Genomic DNA, 20,382 nt, shown 5'->3' on the forward strand with positions numbered 1-20,382 from the left:
TGTTTCGTAGATACGTCATTCCATGGAGAATGGCATCCCATTTCGAAATATTAAAAGGTGGCTACTATACCATCAAGGAAAGAATTATTTACTGTACCATGGATTGTAAAATCTTTTCTCACCACGAATCTACGTAAATGTAGCCATCAGAGAATTCCGACAAAAATCCTATATAAATGAAATCGAGCACAAGGGCAAATAGGTTATTGAATACCGATTTTTCGATTTCGCATCGATTTTGGAGTGGTAATGATTCTTCAATGCATCGCAAACGTAATTTGCACTAAACGTAATGTGCCCCCCCTACTCCACTCTTGATCCGCCGCTGTGTGTATTCACAAATGCACGGAATCGCACGGCTAGTTCCTTTCTATGGACCATTGCGCTCTTTGAGGATTTTTTGTACGAAGTGTGCCACGGCTACAACCGGGATTTGAACCCCGAACTCTTCGGTAACTCCTCTTAACCAAATGCTCTCCCCGCTGGGTCACCACGCGTAGCCTATCCAGCTGCGATTCGAAACCGCCATATTCGCACGGACGAAAAATATTTTATCAAAACTATCAAACTGGTGTGATAGAGAGTAGTTTTGTTAAAAAATACTTAAACTTTGATGCAAATGACTTAGCACTTGATTTATTTCATCAGACGCTCGTCATAAATTTTTAACGAATATTTATATATTTCAATGGTTGATTGTACGTAAGAATTTGGTTAAAATAACTGCATACATTCGATACACTTCCGAGTTTGCAAACTTTCATCGAAGTTTTGATTAATGAAACGAAAGTGCTGGCTTGTTTGGTAGCAATTGTCAAACTAATGCTAATCGCTTTTCGTCATCTTTAGAAAGGACTGTTTTTCCTGTTTTGTTTATAGCAATGCATAATTGCAGTTGAAATATTCCGAAACAGACCGTATTTCAAGATATATTAGTATAAATGATTTTATTTTCATGTATGGCTAGAAGGCTTTAATTTTATTTACCTTCATTTTTCTGTTTATTTATGTTTTAATATGCAATTTTATCCGCAAGCTGATCTAGGTTTCGACGTGGTACGTAATCATTTATTGTATATCAAGTTATATATATAATTTGTGAATAAGTCAATAATCAAACATCGAATATTAGTAATGAAAAATCGACAATGGCGCCCTTAAACTAAAGAAGAAACCATATGAACGAAACCTAGGGAAATTATTTTCCTCATGCGTGCATATGTTAGGTAAAGCCATGCGTATCGAAAATAAAATGTACGGAAAGGATAGGTAAATTAATTCCTACCTCCGCGCCGTGATTCAGTACCACGATACTCGGTGACTAGTCGTTCTAAACTACATTCGTTGTCATACAGTTTTCCGCATCGATTTATGCCTTCTTTTCGTATATCGATGGCTAAGTTCTAACAACACGTATCTCAAAAATAGCAGATTTTCAGGAGAGCAAAAAAAAAACGATTAATATTTGTTACTTGCACACTGAAATTAAAAACCAAAAGTACATAAAATTGAAAAGGAAGCATTCATTTGCAAACAAAGAATTTTATTTTTTTAATGCTATACGCTTTGTTTAAGATGCCTGTTTCAAACCGGACGAATTTTAGATACGTGTTGTTAGTACTTAGCCATCGATATATAATAATGGATTAGTATAGAAGTTAATCAGATTTGAATAATCTAATATTAAGACAACGGGAAGAACTAACAAAAACTACTTATGAAGAATTAACAAAAAAATTATGAACAAAACCTTGAGGATATTTTTTTCTTTTTCCTCACATGCGATTACGAGTGTATGATTTTTCGCGACAATGGTTACCAGAGCTAATAATCTCAACGGTGATGGCACGTGGAGGAAGTCACAAATTATCCTTGGGGACTGAAAATCAAATTCAAGTTAATCCTTCAGAAGAGTTTTAGAAATCGTTTCGTGAAATTTTATCCAGATTCGGAGAAGTCTCCGTGAAATTTGGCACAACATACTTCACAAAATCGTTGCCAGAGGGTAGCTTTGAGGAACTACCGCTTCTGAATTTTTTTATTAGGGCCACTGTTTGGTTGCCAGGACTGCTAGAACGCACTTTTCCACGTCCTGGCAGGAAAATGCACACTCGGGTGAGCCGAAAAAAGGTTTTTTTCCCTGATCAAATTTTCCCTGTGCGGGGAAAATGCGGAATGATATAAGGATCTCGCACACAAATTTTTTTCAAATCGGATGATATTAACCACTGCCGTCGGAGCTGTAAAGTTTAAAATTTTGCGAAAAATCAGGCTGATTTCAGAATCAAACGGCTATGAAGACGAATTTTATGAAAATATGGGATAATGGATAATATTAAAGAGTGGGTACATGTTTACAGTTTATAAAAATGACATTTGAAGCTTATTTGACAAAATCTATGGTTCGAACAATGTCTATGAATTAACAACAAAGTTAGAGTATAGACCACCCGAACAACACAACCCATTTTTGCCTACGTTTCTCAAATTCCATTTTGGGGGCTAAATAAAATAATATTTATTTCGATTGAATTTAAGTTTTTAGCAAATAAGTCATCATATGGTAGTAAATAATCCCATAAAAAGTAATAGTAAGGTAAATTATTTTAAATTGACATCAATCATAATGACGAATAACGTACTTGTGGAGCTTTTTTCAACAAGAAATTCAGCCAAGGCTGAGAAAGAACAGAACCTGAAAACCAAGCATTTCACTAAGCATTACATAAGACCCTGTGCTCTCAGCTAAATGCAGTACGCACCATAAGAAACTAAATGAGTGATCCACGTTGATCATTTAGTTGATGCTACTGCGACTTTTAGAGTTATCAGATGATGCATTGCACACCTTCCTCGTTGAATTCAATGATGTTACGCAATGTTTTGAAAACCTCTTCTATCAGAAGATGTTACACGAGAATAGGAGAGCGACAGTTATGTCTTCATTACAAGGCAATCTGATAACTCTAAAAGCCGCAATAGCATCAACTAAATGATCAACGTGGTTCACTCATTTAGTTTCTTATGGTGCGTTCTGCATTTAGCCGAGAGCACAGGGTCTTATGTAATTCGTTTCACATTCTAATATCCATAAGCCGCCCGATGCGTTGTTGCCAAATCAGGAAAGTAGCAAAGTGCGCCATCAAATGTATACTGTTTATTTTGTTTGGTATATGTGAGCCTAGAACTCGCCGCATTATAAACCGTTGGTTTAAGAACGTGGGATTCACGAATTATAAGGTAACGTAGGAATATCCTTTTTCATGCCACACAAGATATTTTGCATTACTAACATTCAGTTAATTAATGTAGACGAAAAATATTGAGTGCATTAATCTGATATTAGTACTGACAACTATGGCTGGTATAGCAGCATCTTTGTACATCTTACTTATGCGTTGAATTAAGTTAAATGTTAGCTTGTACAGGTGAGGGTACACATTATCCTAGGCTTAAAAACAGGTGAGTGATTGTCACACATTCAGGGTTAGGGGGTTACATCTACATACTACCCCGGAAGCCGCCTAAGCGGCGTGTGGCAGGGGGTGTTAGGACACCAGCCATTTACACATAAAAAGGATACGCTCCAACGAAATTATGACCGGCATTAATCAAAGTCCTTTATGGTTGGGGGAAAAATGAATTCACATATCTATCCGTTGGACAAAATATCTCTCTTATTTATCCCTTCTGTCGGACCTGGAAATATAGTGGGGCTAATATTATGTTCTCCGTGTCGCTCTTAAATATATCCATTCTCAATTGTTCAAACAATATAAGCCTAGCGCGCAGCCACCGAGTCTCTAGCGGCTCCCAGCCTAATTCGCTTAACACCTGGGTAACGCTGTCTGTACGACCGTAGCAGTTTTGGACGAGCCGCGCAGCCTTCCTTTGTATTTTATTCAGTTCGCGGACCAAATCTTTCTGTACTGGATCCTATACGCTCGCTGCATATTCAAGGTGCGGTCGGACGAGTGCGAAATAGCACCTTTCTTTTACTTTTTCATTCGAAAATCTTCCAACAATACGCTTGAGGAATTCTAATTTCTTCAGGGCTATGCTGTAAATATTCCTTATGTGTGTTCCCCACGAGAGGTTCAAGGTTATCGTAGGTACTTCATTTCGCCTGTTGCATTTATGTTAATACCATCCACAGCATAAACATGGTAAAAGTTGGACGAACTCTGCAAAAAATGTACCGACATGCATTAGCTCAGATTAAGTTTGAGTCCCCACTCTTGGCTCCACAAATGAACATTGTTTAAATCCGATCATAGAATTTCATAGTCAGAGTGATTACTAATTTCGTGATAGATGACAGCGTCGTCAGCAAATAAAAGTATTTTACTCATAATCCGGGAGCAGAGGTCATTAATGTATGTAATGAACAAAAGGGGGCCGATCACACTTCATTGTGGAACACCTGCTGTCACTTTAACTACATCAGAGCTAATTCCGTCAAGAACTTATTGTTTACGATCATTCAGAAAGCCGCGAATCCAGTTTATCACCGTTTCGTTTAGTTCGCATGACTGTAATTTGTAAAAAAAGTTTATTGTGAGGTACAGTGTCGAAAGCTTAAAATCTAGAAATAATGCATCAACTTGTCTTTTCGATTCCCCAGATTTGAGAACGTCGTGAAGAAATAGCGCGAGCTGTGTTTTACATGATCTACCTTTTCTGAATCCGTGCTGACAGCCATGGAGGAAGTTTCGACTATCCAAGAAGTCATTTTATAGCTAACGACGACATGCTCAAGTATTTTGACTACGATCGATGTTAATGAAATTGGACGATAGTTGCCTGGGTCATGTCTGTCCCCCTTTTTGAGGACACGCGCAGGTATTCCCTCCGGGGTTAGTTTCTTATACTGCGGTTAGTGCCTTTTATACGGTTTTTGGTATAAGCGTATTTTTCATTTTCTAATTTTTAGGGTTGAATTATGTAATCGATTAAACCAGAGCTGTTGACGAAATAACCGGCAACAAATTTACAACTATTGCCATCTATGGAGAAAATTGAAAACTATAATATATTCTATTTTTATCACTTCTGCTGGAAATATGATGCATTTCTAAGATGATTATCCGTATCACCCTGAAATATTGTTATATCCCGATTCTCTGCCCTAACCTTTTTCGCCTAAGAAGCACTTCCAAGGCCCCCTTTTCTGCTATTTTTCGCCCAAAACCTTCCATATTTTTATCTTTCTTACGCGTCGAAACTGCGCGCTGCGCGTCTGCTGTTAATTATCTGTTCATATTTATGATTAATTATTAATTAGATTATGACAGCTCAATATAAATATTTGGGATTTAAAACTACGTTTAAGGATATCACAAAGAGATTTATAGTTTTTGCATGACACTAATAAAGGTGAAAGTAGCAGTCTGACGAGTAGGATATCTATGAACGTTCCCAATAGCTAATTAAGGTACTAGAGGACTTTTTATATTACGTAACCTTTCATTACTATAATTGAAATTATGAGTTGGATGTACGTAAAATACAATAAATATATAAATAAATTGCTCAAGCTATCAAATGATCCGTTCTAATGATCTGGGAAGAATCCTATCGCTAAGTGAGATGTTCAGGTAACACCCACAACGTCTGTTAGTCAGCATCACGTACACTTTCTCGATTTCTTATGAACACACTCATTGGAAATGTTCGACCACAAGTCAAGTGGAACGCCCCCTGCATTTCGCAATGAGGCCAGCGAAGCTGAACTGAAGGCTTACTGCGAATGATAGCCATTAAAGTGATAGTATCCTTTCCTTCTCAAGGACTGTCGTGCATCGTGTACACTGAATGAGAGACGGATAAACAAACACGATCGGAATTAGAAGGGTATTTTGCGGGGAAATTTCCATCCGCGGTAGAATGGCGAAAAATGTCCTGCTGTATATAAAGTAGCATCATATACAAGGGCATACCAAGAATCAAAACTAGGGGGGGGGGGTAATCCACGGTTGTTCAAGTTGTAGGTAAGATTTAAGCATGGAAAAGGTGAATGAAATCAGCATTTTTTTATTAGTTTTCAAAACTATTTGCTTGGAAAAATGTTATTTTCTTTAAAGACATTTGCGATTTTTGCTTCTGGGGGGAGAGCATCTGCCCCCTCCTGTCCATGATTCTATAAGGTAATCAACTGCAGAAAACCATTAGCATTTTTAACCTCTCGAGACCCAAAAATACGCTGTCATGAATTCGGTCAATTTCTATGCTTTTATAGGTTAATTAGAATAATTTGGACAAAAATTTACAAATTTTTTCAAACCCATTTCCGCCCAGAAAACTTTCTGCTTGCGATTATGAAGATATTTATGTATTTTGCTCCATTAACAGTTGTCTTTAGCAATCCAGTGAATTATTTTGGTAATACATCAAGTTGTTTCTTCAAAATGAACTGTAGCCATACAGCTACCTACACTGGGTGGTAACGAGGTCAGAAAGCAGTGGCGTTGCCTGGAATTTTGCTAGGGGGGGTCCTAAACCAGGAGGAAATTTTTTGAAAAACAGGGTACAAAAGTAGATGGTTTTAAACTAATTTTAACACTTTTCATAATCGAAAAAAATTCATTTGCTGAAGAAATATTTCGTAAATTCATGATTTTACAATAGTTCTGCTATGAAGGAAAATAATTGTGTTTTCATGTTCCAAGGGGGGTGTCCGGGGGCGGATCCCCCGGACCCTCCCCCCCTGGCTACGCCACTGTTAGAGTGTAATGTTGCTCAATGTCTACGAGTGACCTTGATGTAAAGGGTGATTCTATAGGGAGAGCATATTTTTGGATGAAGGAAAGTCAAAATAATTTATAAAAGCCCATTTCCTGTTTACTTTCACAAAACTTGCATATAATTTGCTGACAGTAGGTGTTAATACATAATTTCCATTTCGCACCCCTCTCTTTCCGTCAAAGAGCTTCTTTTGACAGGCTTCGAAAGTAAACTAATAATTGGGTTAAGTTATTGCAAGCTTCAGCAACGCATTTGTGGAAGTTCGATAACCAAAGGGAGCGCAGATTTTCAAGAGCTTCATATGCTCAGAATGGTAGGATGTAGCCATATGGCTAGGGTGGGCGGAAGCGGGATAATTTCCCTAACGAATATTTGGAGGAGGCTGAAAATTTATTTGGAGACCATCAGCTTAGGTAATTTTCACCACGAGGAAGGGTGAAGAGAAACCAGGCATCGGCGTTAGCCTGCTCTTAACGAAAGGCGCCAAGGGGACCACAGCTTAACGTCCCATCCGACGGACAGAGTGCTATGTTTAAAGTGCTCTCCACAAATCCCTGAGGCAATAATCGGGATATCTGAGAAAATTCGACGCCACCGTCGGGATATGAACCTACAGGGTGGTAAGCCATCACTTTAGCAACCATACCAACCCGAACCCCAATTATCCAAACAAAAGAGTAGAATTTGCCTCTCATCTTAATATTAATTCAGAAAAACTCTGTGCTGCAAGGTCATCCATACACGCTAATGTGTGATAACGAATTATAATGCAAATGAGCGTGCTGTCTTATAGTCTATTTCTAGTAGGAATATATTAATTAATTACTTAATTATATAATATAAATATCGTTCAAAAGTAATATCATAAATTCAAATACTATTTAAATCCACTTCCAACCACTGACTGACCGATTCACACAAATTTTCGGGGCGAACGAGGCGAGATACGAATCAACCCCCTATAAAATCGTCCCCTAGACCCTAGGAATAAATTTCGAATAACTAAATTTTCATTCCATTACTGTATTGTCATTTGTCTCTATGCCTCTACTTTTTGGGGAATTTGGCTATCAAAAAGTATATTTTCAAAATTGTCATTTTTTGAATCTAGATCACGTCGGGAAATTAATTTTTAGACCGATTTTGATCGCACTTTTAATTTTGACCCAATCGCGCAATTTCACTATTTCGTGAATTATTATCTCAAAAAAACGTAAGGAGATACGGTGTTGCGTCACGGGGTTCAACAATAATTGTAAGAACTGGCAGGGTGACCAGAGAAGGCCGCAGTCTAAAGCAAGTTAAATTATAAAACTGCATGTGGGTCAAAATATTTCGGATATTGTGGAGAGGCTCTCCTATTCTCCACTGGCAAAGAAAATGGCAACATTCCCATCTTTTACGTGGGGGTATTGAAAAGTAAGGTCTCCTATTTAAAAAAAATTGAAAATAAATTTATTCTCAACTTTGCGTGTATCACTGGAAAGGCATAAAAATGCCGAAAACAAGCACACAATTTAAAGAGAAGTAAGCCCTCTTTACAGGCTTTTTTAGTAAGACAAAGTAAAATGAGAATTATTTAAATATTTTGAAAGAAATCATGTCGACTTTTATGAAAAATTTATATTCAAGTCCAATCGAGAATAGTATTCAAAAATCTAGAATCAAAGCGGAAAATCAAGAACAAAATCAAGGCTTTAGCGGAGAGCTGGTATTCACACCGAGAAAGAAGATAAATTATTGCACTTGGTTCGGGAAAGTTTTTATCAATGTCATAGAATAACTTAATTGCTTCATAGGATCAAACTTTACAATGTATCATAATTATTTTAATTGTATAACAGTTTTATAAACAAATTAGGTTGGACCTATACCCAAGATTTTCTAAGAATATGAAACTAACAGTAAATCTGCAATTTCATTTCAAAATTCTATGAAAGTAGGGTGCGGAATATAAATAAGGATAAACTGCTTTTAAAATGTTTCCTGCGGGAGTTCTTATGTCGTCAACAGCTTGAAATGGTTAAAGCGAGAAATTTGCCGCCCCGCATTTGGGTCAATTTGTGTAACTCAATTATTTAGCCTATGTCCCACTCTCTACCTTACTCATGACTCACAGTTTATGACTGCGGCAAAGTAAATCGTTAGGAGAAGATTCACTCAGGTATCTACCCTCCAAAACCCATGGTAAATGAGTTCGCCATCAATTCTTGCGCAAGTAATCCCGCGCAAATTGACAGCAAGGTTTCCGCTTAGGGTTTTCCGTATTTCGACGGTGACCGTGGGTTAAGATTACGTAACGATTATTCGAAGAGTCATCAACACTTCGTAGTTCACTAATCCCCATTACTTCTTCTCGAACCCGTGCATTCCCAGCCCCCCTTCTTAAGTCGTCCCTCGAGGTAGGAAAGGTAACCCATGGAAGTCCAGTCGCGTACATAACATATACTAGGTGTTTCAGGAAGAATATGTGGAGGATATGAAGGAGACTATTTTATGCATTACTTTCCATGCACATTGTGTGGCAGCCCCTTAGTTACTGTGCTATGGCAACGCAACCATTTTTGGATACACTTTGCTGCTACCTTAGGTACGGTTTTTCATTGGTATCCAGCCTTATTTTACTTAATACTCTGGATTTATTTTTGAAATTTAAGGATTAAGGATTTATTTGACAAAGATGGTAAACTTGTCACCGAAAATATTGACAAATCTAACACGTTAAATTCCCACTTCGAAAGTGTATACACCACGAACGATACTGAATTTAATTTATATATCCCATATACTGAGGAAACGATGGAAGAAACCTCTATAAAACGCGATGGGATAAGTAAACAACTTCAATCGATAAAGATAATACTCGGTGGCTGCGCGCTAGGCTTAGATTGCTTGAACAATTGAGAATGGATGTCTTTATGGGCGACACAGAACATAATATTAGAGCCCCACTATATTTCCAGGTCCGACAGAAGCGATAAATTAAGAGAAATATTTTGCCGAACGGAAAGATATAAGAATTCGCATTTCCCCCAAACCATAAAGGACTTTAATAAATGCCAGTCGAAATTTCGTTGGAGCATTTCCTTTTTACGAGCTAATGGCTGGCGTCCTAACACCCCCTGCCGTACGCCGTTTAGGCGGCTTGCGGGCTAGTATGTAGATGAAGGTGGGATGAAAATGAGCGATTAAAATTGTCTGAAATAATCAACCTTTGAGCGAGTATCAACAATAAGATTGCCCAATCTCACCCATTTTGACAAATTTTTTTTTCTCATCTGCAGAGAAACTGGCGCCTTCGCAACTTCTTTTTTAATTTATAGTTTTATCACTCACTTACTTATTTGGAAGCTTGGAATAACTCTCTCAGTGAACCAGGCGGGTCGGCCAAAAGGGGCCTTAATAGCTTCCTTATCGCACAGCGCCTATGGCACGGAATTGAATGATTCATTCATTCAAATTCGGGGATGCGTGAAAACACATGGGGTCGCGACCCCTTAGTTACTAAGCTATGGCAACGCAATCAGTTTTTGGATGCACTTTACAGTTACCATGGAAACGGTTTATCTTGGGTATCCAACATTTTCGGAATTTTATTTTACACTCTGAATTTTTAAGGACATTAATTTAGGTTGGAAGAAAATCTGCGATAGTAATTATCTGGAACAATTAAGTATTACTAATAATATACTAAGTTAAACGAGACCTTTGTGCGAGTATCAACAATACGATTGAGCAATTTCACCCATCAAAATCATCACTGGGTAGCAACCCTAAGACTGGTTTGACGCAGCTCTCCACTCAATTCTCCTATCATATAATCTTTTCACACCTACGTATTTCTTCTCTTTCATAACTTCCTTTACTTGTTCCATATATTTTGTTCGAGGTCTTCCTTTCCGTTCTTGCCTTCCACTTGTCCCTCGACGATAGTATTAATCAGGCCATCATGTCTCAAGATGTGGCCTATAAGTTTGCTCCATCTTCTTATCAAGGTTTTCATGAGGATTCTCTTCTCTCCTACCCTTCTTAGGACTTCCTCATTACTAACTCTGTCGATCCATTTGATCCTCATCATTCTTCTGTAGCACCACATTTCGAAGGCCTCTATCCTTGCTTTCTCCACAGCTGTCACTTTTTCGATTGATTGTTTCAGACAATTATCTTATAATCTTCCAACAGACATATTGATATATAATTTTAGAAATTGATTATGACTGGAATCCGCCAAAATAGGCATGTGGCGAGGGGTGTTAAAATGCCATCCGTAAACCTGCTAGAGAATCCAAAAAAGGTTGGAAAAATTTTGGCGTGAATTTTTAGTGAATTGGTCGCTATAGTTTAGTTCGACCGAAAATTTAACTGCTTGGAGGAAAAATGAACATGGATATACAGTGCGATTCAAAGATGATGTTCTCCGTGTCCCTCTAAAATATATATTCTTAATTGCTCGATCAATCTATGAGCCGGTTTCATAATGACATGCGCTAACTATAATATGCTACTGCCTCTCACTTTACTCAGCGGTGGCTAGATGTTCTGGTTAGCTCGAAGTCTTAATTTATAAGGAAGCTAGCCAGAACTTTCAGCCACGTCCAGATAAAGTGAAGGGCTGTATAATCTTACGGTTAGACTTACCAGACTTGAAGACTAGTACGTAGCCTACGAGTGTCTAGTGGCTATAATCCCAAATCATGTAAAATCATGTCTCTACTTAAAGCAGTTTTTTTATAGGAATCACGTAGTTTTCCTTTGCATATCATTTAGATCATGCACTAAATCTTTTTGCGCCGGAATCCATATCGATTGCTAAGTTCTAACATCACGTATCTAAAAAATAAACTACTTTTCAGGAGAGCAAAACAAAACAATTTATTTTTTTAATTTTATGTAATTTTAATTGAAATTAAAAACCAAAATAAATAAAACTGAAAATAAGCATACATTTGCAACACAAAGAGTTGTTTTTTGCTTGAATTTTATTTTTTATTAACAGTATTAGCGATATTTACTTAGACTGCCCAAATTTTGAGATTCTTGTTGTCAGACCTTAGCCGTCGATATGCTTTCCGCTTATTTGAGGCGTAGACTGCAGAGTGCAAAGGAGCATCTCTCTTTCAATATTTCATCCATAAACCTCCTCACAACGCGCTAGACGAACTATAGATTCATCTCATGAAAACCTTTATAAGAACGCGGAACAACCTTATAGGCCACATCTTGAGGCATAATGGCCTGGAAAAATAGGCTGAACATATACTGAGTAAGTGACAACAAAAATATGCATTAAAGAGGCAAATTTATATAATTAGATTTATAAAAATTCTGTTATTTGGGAAGCAGGATCACTAGCGAAGGGAGAAGGAAGACAGATATTATCAGCAGCATAGCCCAATGGAAGAGAGCATTCCACCTTAAGAGAGACTTGCTTACAGCGGGAAACTTAAATATGGAGGTAAAGAAACAATTGAGCATCGAGTTGGTGTGGTGGCTAGAGTGCTGAATTCCCACATCGTCGGCTCGGGTTCAAATCCCGGCGGTGGCAGATAATTTTCAGAGACTGCCCGATCCCTGCTTGAGTTTTGTGTGGAGGACATTTCAAGCGGAATACTCCGTCCGTCGGATGGGAGGTTAAGCCGTGGTACACTTGGCGCCTTTCGTTAAGAGCAGGCTAATGCCGACGCCGGATTTCTCACCTCCCTTCCTCACCTACCCTTCCCTCAAGGCGCAAATTACCTAAGCTGTCGGTTGCCCCCTCCAAATACCATACCAAGAAACAATTTATAAGAACCTAGATTTGGAATATGCTCCTATAGGGGAGTAAGACATGGACAATGACAGCAGCGGAGAAAGCAAGGATAGAGGCTTTGGAGATGTGGTGCTACAGAAGAATTATAAGGATCAAGTGGATTGACCAAGTAGTAATAAGGAAATCTTACGGTCCGGTTATATGGTAAATTAACACGTTAATGTACGTTTGCGTCAATGATTTTGGTGGACCGGAACGGAACATGTACGAATGCATGAACCAAATTAGAACAGGTTCTATTTTCTGTGCATGCATTCGCACAAGTTGGGTGGTTACACGGTGCATTTTGGCGTTCATTCTCGCGTTCATACATTTAGACATTAACCCGTACGTGTTAATGCATCGTGTAACTAGGCCTTTAAGAAGAGTAGGAGAGAAGAGAAGCCTGATAAAAACCTTAATAAGAAGACGGAACAACCTTATAGGCCATATCTTGATACAATACGGCCTGATGAAGACAATCTTCGAGGGACAAGTGGATAGCAAGAACGGAAAAGGAAGACCTCGAACAAAAATATGGAACAGGTAAAGAAGGATGTGAAAGAGATGAAATACGTATGTGTGAAAAGATTAGCTGATAGGAGAATTGAGTGGAGAGCTGCGTCAAGCCGATCTTAGGATGGTAGATCAGAGAAGACTAATTTAAATGAAAGCGTGATTATAGTGTTGTGCGAGCGTGTCGATGAATCAAATTTGAGCATGACTTTTTCCATTAGCCTGCAGTATTTTCTTCCGCGTGCATAAATTCGTGAACCTTGAAAGTACACGACCGACGGAAACTACAATCGGTAAATACCCTGAATCATGATCTTCTAGGAATGAAAAAGGTTCCTCTTGGTATACGGGGTGGAATTAGTGAGAAATAAAATTATGAGCCTGAGAAAAGGTGGCTCGCAGGTTTTTATGTAGATGCATATGTATACGCAGTTTAGTATAAAACTACCGAACCTTAACTTACGCTTTACTTACTATTTAATGCCAAAGACGTTATATACACGTTATGTACTATAACCGATGATCTCAGGCCGTATGAAACCTTTCCATAATTGAGAACGAAAGAATGAACTTCGTTAGGCTCACTAGTAGGGGAATCTGGAGCAGAACGGGGTGGCGGGGTGGAATGGAGTAAGCGATTTTTTTAATTGCTAAAAAAGGTGCTACGCAAACGGCAATAACTATATCTAGTCCTGATCGGTGTTGCTTATAAGTAAAGAAACACAATCTGGACTAGTTGTAGTTATTACCGCTGTTTTTCGCACTTAAAATCGCTTACCCCGTTCCGCCTCGAGTTACCCTACAGAAGGAGGTAAGAAGCCAAGAGGTACAAGTGATTATTTCCTGAACAGAGTTAGGTAGGGACATTGATAAAAGAAATATACAAAAACCTCGTGGCCAAAGTATGCAAGTGAGTCTACGATCTGTGCTGACATCGAGTGTAAAATCAAATGAACTACTAAATATTTAGTTTAACCCGTTGGTTTTCATTGCCTAATATCTGTACCCAATTCTGTTTGGAAAACACAATTCACTTGTACCCTTTACATTCTCATCCCTTCATTTAAGAAAAAGTGCTTCCCGAATTTTCATAAGATTGTTAAATCGTCAGATGTAACCATGCTAATGTAACCACGTCACGGTAAGCAAAGTTAAATATTTACTTTTTCGACATTCTATGTCATTTTGTATTTATTCAGGCCTAAATTATTTTATACCAGAAGTGGCAATATGCCGAGTGGATGTGATAAATACAAATATAACTTAAGTAGTGAGTCATCTGCAGTAACAAACGGACCTGTTTTCTCACAAGAAATAATTGTAAATTTACTCTGATATTACTTTATTAAAACACTCATGTATTATTTACTACATTATTGTTTTATATTATTGGCATAATTACATTTTTTATTTGATGGATCACACGACCCTTTGATCAAGGAGACCACGTAAAGCCTCTTCTCTTTGTCATCTAGTATTCAGCTGTAAAATCAAAATGTAGGGGTAAATAATTGTTGTAATAATAATAAATTGTAATTAAATTGTAAGCAAATAATAAAAAATTATTGCTATTAATTATTATTCTTTTCAAGGTTGATTAATTTACGTATCTCCGCGAAAGGTGAAGAACACAAAATATCGTGTACGTCACCGTGCTGGTCGGTACCTTGACATCCGGAGTAAAGATGGGCGAATCACCCCGAGGTGTGACGTAGAAGTTGGGTTCGGAGCGCCATCTTTTGGGATGCGGTGAGGAAATGGGAAAACCGACAGGATGTTCGGGTTTTCGGGGACCACCACGAAATGAAGTCGAGCCAAGGACATTCCCTTGGGACGACCGTTGCAAATAAGTCGCCTTTCCCAAGAAAGTTAGTATATACAAGGTGAACGCTTCTCCAAGCCAAAAACATGATCGTCACCAGGGCTGGAACGAGGAGTTTTGTCAGGGTGGGCGAGGATCAGTTTTCCTTCCCCTCTCCACTGATCCCCACTCGCTCTCTCCCTCCTCCACCACTATAATATAATATAATACAATGTAATTTATTTCTTTATTTCCAAATTCCCCGTATATAGCACGCAGGGCCTTCAAAACGGAGGATTAACAAAGAGCGACACAAACATCCATGCCTAGGATAGGTACCATCTACCCAGGCGGGATTCGAACCCGCGACCTACGGCTTGGCAGACGAGGACTTTACATCCGTAAGCTATATTTTAGAAGTGACAGCTGAAATTACTCACCGTATGTTTGGCATTAAGGATTTTTATTAGTAGTATTGTTCAATAATCCATACATTAATAGTAATTATTAAATAATTTAAATAGAAAAATTAAATAATATTTTTTCAACTTTTCAAATGTTATCGCTCCTGAAATCTGCCGCCCGGGTCACGTGACCCCTACTTAATCATAGGTTCTAGTTCCAGACTTAATCGTCACAGTTTCTATCCATCACTTTTCATTCATATTTTTCGTAGAATATTTGAGAGGAAGCCAATTCTGCTAGATTTCGAACCTCAAGAAGACAATAAAGTTATCTTGGGTAATCAATTTCATTAAACTACTAAATAGTGTCATTTAGAAAGGAGTAGCGACAGGCAGTCCAAAATTTCGTCATCCAAAACAAGGATGCAAAGTTATCACTACGAGTATTATCCGTTAGCATTACATCAGACAAAATAAACCTGTTTTACTGAAACTAAACGGAAACTTTTTTAACTAGAAATGACGCCATTTCTGCCAGATTTCGAATCTCAAAAAGACAAAACAGTCATCTGGGGTAATTATTTTCATCAAGCTACCAATAGACATTGAAATTAACGTTTTTGCCATCTTCAGCCAAAAGCAAAATGATGAAATGAAAGCGCTTTGTACATTTATCATGAATAATATTGAACGACCGGTTTAGTCACGTTGCGACATCATTTTGGACAGATATAGGAGCACATTCCTATTTACGTTTGGTCCATGTGTGTGGGAAAATACAGACAAAAACAGACGGAAGGTTAATTAATGCGAAGGTCAGGTAAGTAAAGGGAATGGAATGGGCGAAGGACATTATTAGGAAACACTACTTATAATGAGTATTTAAGAAATTTCCGAAGTGCGCCAATTCAAAATAAAATTAATGAAAAACCTGAAATTTTGTTTTAATTAACACTAATACCTTTAATTTCAACGCCGCAGAATTTTACAATTGTTTTAAATTAATTGTTTGAATAAATAATTATTCTCAACCAACACTGTTGCATATTCAGGAAAAATAGCAATATATTATTTGGAAATAATTAGATAAATTTTTTTGGGAGCCACTAAATCATATCAAATATGACAGCATTCTTTTTTTAATTTTTATGGTTAAGTCAGAATATGAAAAAGGCTATTCGTTAGCCAACTTATTAAGATTTAGAACAACTTCGAATATATTTCTGTACTTGGGCTCAATACAGAACATTTGCTCCTATTAATTTCAAAACTGAAATAAAATAGTTTCTTCTTATTAAATGAACTACAAAGGTTTTACATATTTTAATCGAATAGCTCCAATATTGGTAGCTGTAAGCATAAATGGCAAAGGCGAGAAATATTTTTCGCACAAATATTTCCAGTCTTGACCATGGCACCAAAAGTATATCTAGTTTGGGATTCAGCAAATGTGGGAACTAATACCAGCATAATACAGCACGAAAATTTCACTTGGATACTATTTACTATTCCCTTGCAAAAGTAACCCACAGAAAGCCAAGAATTGTTAAGAAAATCGTACGAGTAATAAATACTCATGCAAATTTACAGGTCATATTTTAGAGCACGCGAACAATAGTATTCATAAATATGGGACCTGGTTAGATCAAGAAAACTCCCTCCATTCACAACTAAGGTTGAAACTTAATTTGCATGACAAAGGGCACGATCTATATATATAGCCACAGGTGTGTAATATTAACACCAACCTAATTCCTTTAGCTATAGATCGGAGAAAAAAGAGAAAAATACGATAGGATATATAATTATTGCATAATTTAAATTTCAATTTCATCGTAATATTTTCAATCATGCTATAGAATTCACGCTGCTACGAATCGAAAAAAACTATTAAATTTTAAGAAAACGGAGCTACAAAACGTTTATCTCTACTATTAAATAATTGGATTACAAATGTTATGACAATAAAGTACTAATTGTATTTGAATACCGCAGGTTTTCGTTTAGCCATACCAGATAAAGTTTAATGTTGAAAAGGCATAACAATTTTCCTAGTAGCAATAGAAGTTTAGGTTTCGTTGAATTTACAGCTTCCTCCTGAATTTTCACGGCAAAGTGTCTTATTTTATTTTTTTTACGTGACCTACATGCCTAATTTCAATTTCATCGTAATATTTGCTATCATGCTATAGAATTCACGCTCTAAAGGCGTACTTAATATATATTATTTTCTAGACATGTAGGCATTTTTCTTCTGACTTTAATTTTTTCATATGCATAGGTACGCAGCCAATGTCACGTGAGCTGATACAGATTTTTGGGTTTTTGTTTTGAAATTCAAAATATATAAAAAAATGAACAACCCAACTTTTTTTAGAACGCAAATGGCAGAATAAATATGAAAGGCATATTGTAAAGCCCCCCACGAAAATGAAAACCGCGTCGTTCCTTGAAGGAATCTGCTCAATTTAACTCCAAGAAGATATTATTTTCAGAATATATGACGCGAGGTTCCTCGTTTTTTGAAATTATGGTTGCAAAATGACGAGCAAAATATAAAATTAATACATATCAGAACGAAAAGATTCAAAGGGAATTTTTCCCCGTTACGCAAAAGATGAGTGAATGTGTAAGATATTTCGAGCACATCCGCTGAAACTACTATGGCCGCACAATATGGTATATTTTTTGTCATACTTTTAAGAGCTTATAGTACCTACATGGGAGCTCTCAATCTACTAAACATTTGGTCTAGCATAAGTACTTTGTTCATGAAGTAAATATTTATTTGTAGAAGGTCATCGCGGTGCCTTAAATATTTTGAGCGTAAAGCCCTCTCCGGAAGACGCCATGCAAAAAAGGTGGTCTTGGACAATAAAAAGAGCAGCGTACAATTTACATGGGAGCAGCTACAGGTAGTCTAATTTTTCGTCATCCAAATCAACGATGCAAAGTCATCACCCTACGTTCCTCGGTAAATACTTCTAAACGGGGACTTTTTGAACTTGACATGAAGCCATTTCTGCTATATTTCGAATCTTAAAAGGGCAAGAAAGTTGATATAAAGGACTATAATTTTCATCGCACTGCCAGCATGGGAAAAGACCTACGTGTGGTAATGATAAATTAATGCCATTGTAACCCAAACTGGCATTAGTAAAATGGAGGTAAAATTAATTTAAAAGGGCAGGAAATCTTATACGGAAGACAACGCAAAAAGTAAACGTTTTAGTTAAATACATTTTTTTCTACATGATTAATAGCAATCGCTTTAAGTAAGTAATTGCGAAAGTTAAAGGCATTCATGATAGGTGGGGGCAGATAAGAAAATCATTATTTTTTATTTTATTCTCAAACCACGGATTACAGCTCAGATTGGCCATTTTACACCGTTATATGCAACAAATTAAACAAGTAACCGTACACGAACAACCATGCCCTGGACAAGGGAAACCTACCCAGGCGGGAATCGAACCCGCGACCGCTTGTTTGGGAGGCTATGATGTTACCCCACCGCCACCGAGGCCGGCAGTGTGTAATAGGTTGAAGAAAAGACTAAAAAAGAGCCTAACTTTGAGCGAAGCACTTTATGGCACGAAAACGTGGACATTGTTGAAGGAGGACGAAAATAGACTGGAAGTGTAGATTGGATTTCTGGATATTTTTGAGTAAATTTATTCGAGCAACCTCTGCCAAACACCTTATGATTTGTAAGATACGGTATGAACGAGCATAATAAGATCGATTTCAACCTCACTCGCAGGGAAAAACACTGGGTGAATGGCTGCTGTCGGCATTCATCGAATCATCCGGTAATATCATTAGTCACTGCATATTAGTCGATGGGAAATCTCGAGTAGTCAATCAGAGGTCAGTACCAAGGTCATCGCATGGAATTCTCAATGAAATATCGTTGAAACGCTGTCAAGTGCTGAATAGACTAGAGTAATCGTCACGTAGTATATTTCCTGGTAAGATGCCTTTTGGTGAATGACATTGCATTTATTTAGGAGATAAATTTTTTAATGACAATAATAGTTTTGAAATGAAACAAATATGTGATTTTTGTTTTGGTAATGTGAAATATATAGAATAGCCTATTACTGAATACCATAACCCGAAGCATGGGGCGAAACTAGATATGAATCGAAATCATCTCAGCCAACCCTTTATTTATTTAATTTATTTATTTCCATACCACCGTATATATACCAACTCTATACGGCCTATATATCTATTTTAGATCGGGGTTATTAACATGTCAACAGTTTAGCATGCACAAACGACCATGCCCTGAATAGGGGTAACTTGACCAGGCGGGAATCGAACCTACGACCTCCTGTTTGGCAGGCGAGGACTTTACCCCGCCGCCGCCGAGGAATTTCAATGCAATATTTTTGGTCTTACCGAAGAAATATATTGAAATATTTAGTGAAATATCGGAAGAAAAATTGAGACGAGAGAAAAAAAAGACAAACTAAGTGTAATGGTTTAACTTGCCCTGAGTAAATAACTAACAAAAATTGAGTGAAAAAATAAAAATCTTCCCGTTATCCCGATGCAACAGAATATTTTTTTTTATCTCAACAACAACATATTGCTGCTTTGTAAGGGAATTTCATTGTGAGACAGAAATGTATTCCTTTCCGAGGTCAGAACGGCCTTACTGATTAGTTACTGCTGACGGGACTCAAAAATTGGCCCTAATACAAGAATTTCCACCTCAATGACAAATCACATACCACTTTCACTTTCTTTGGAGACATAGAATGCTACAAAGAATCTCTCCAGTTCCTAGGTATGTGAAGAGGGTGTTTCCAATGGTAATGAGAGCAGTAGCTCCTTCCTGATTACGGAAGGATATAATGAGGCCCTTCCCGCAATCGACACCAAAATTAGCGCAGCATAGCATATGTCAAAACCAAGCAATGTCGCTTTCATCAATTGGAAATCAGCAAAATCACAGCATTATTTATATAAATCAGGTAAAACCACCAAATACTGCGTTGATTTTCAAAATATAAACTTTTTTAAATATCAATTTTCCATTGATTCTAAAACAGGCAATAATCGAACGGATGGATATGTGTTAACTTCAAAAGTGTATTGAATAAATGGCTTAAAGTGGA

Source organism: Ischnura elegans, chromosome 12 (assembly GCF_921293095.1).
Source record: "Ischnura elegans chromosome 12, ioIscEleg1.1, whole genome shotgun sequence".
Taxonomy (NCBI): domain Eukaryota; kingdom Metazoa; phylum Arthropoda; class Insecta; order Odonata; family Coenagrionidae; genus Ischnura; species Ischnura elegans.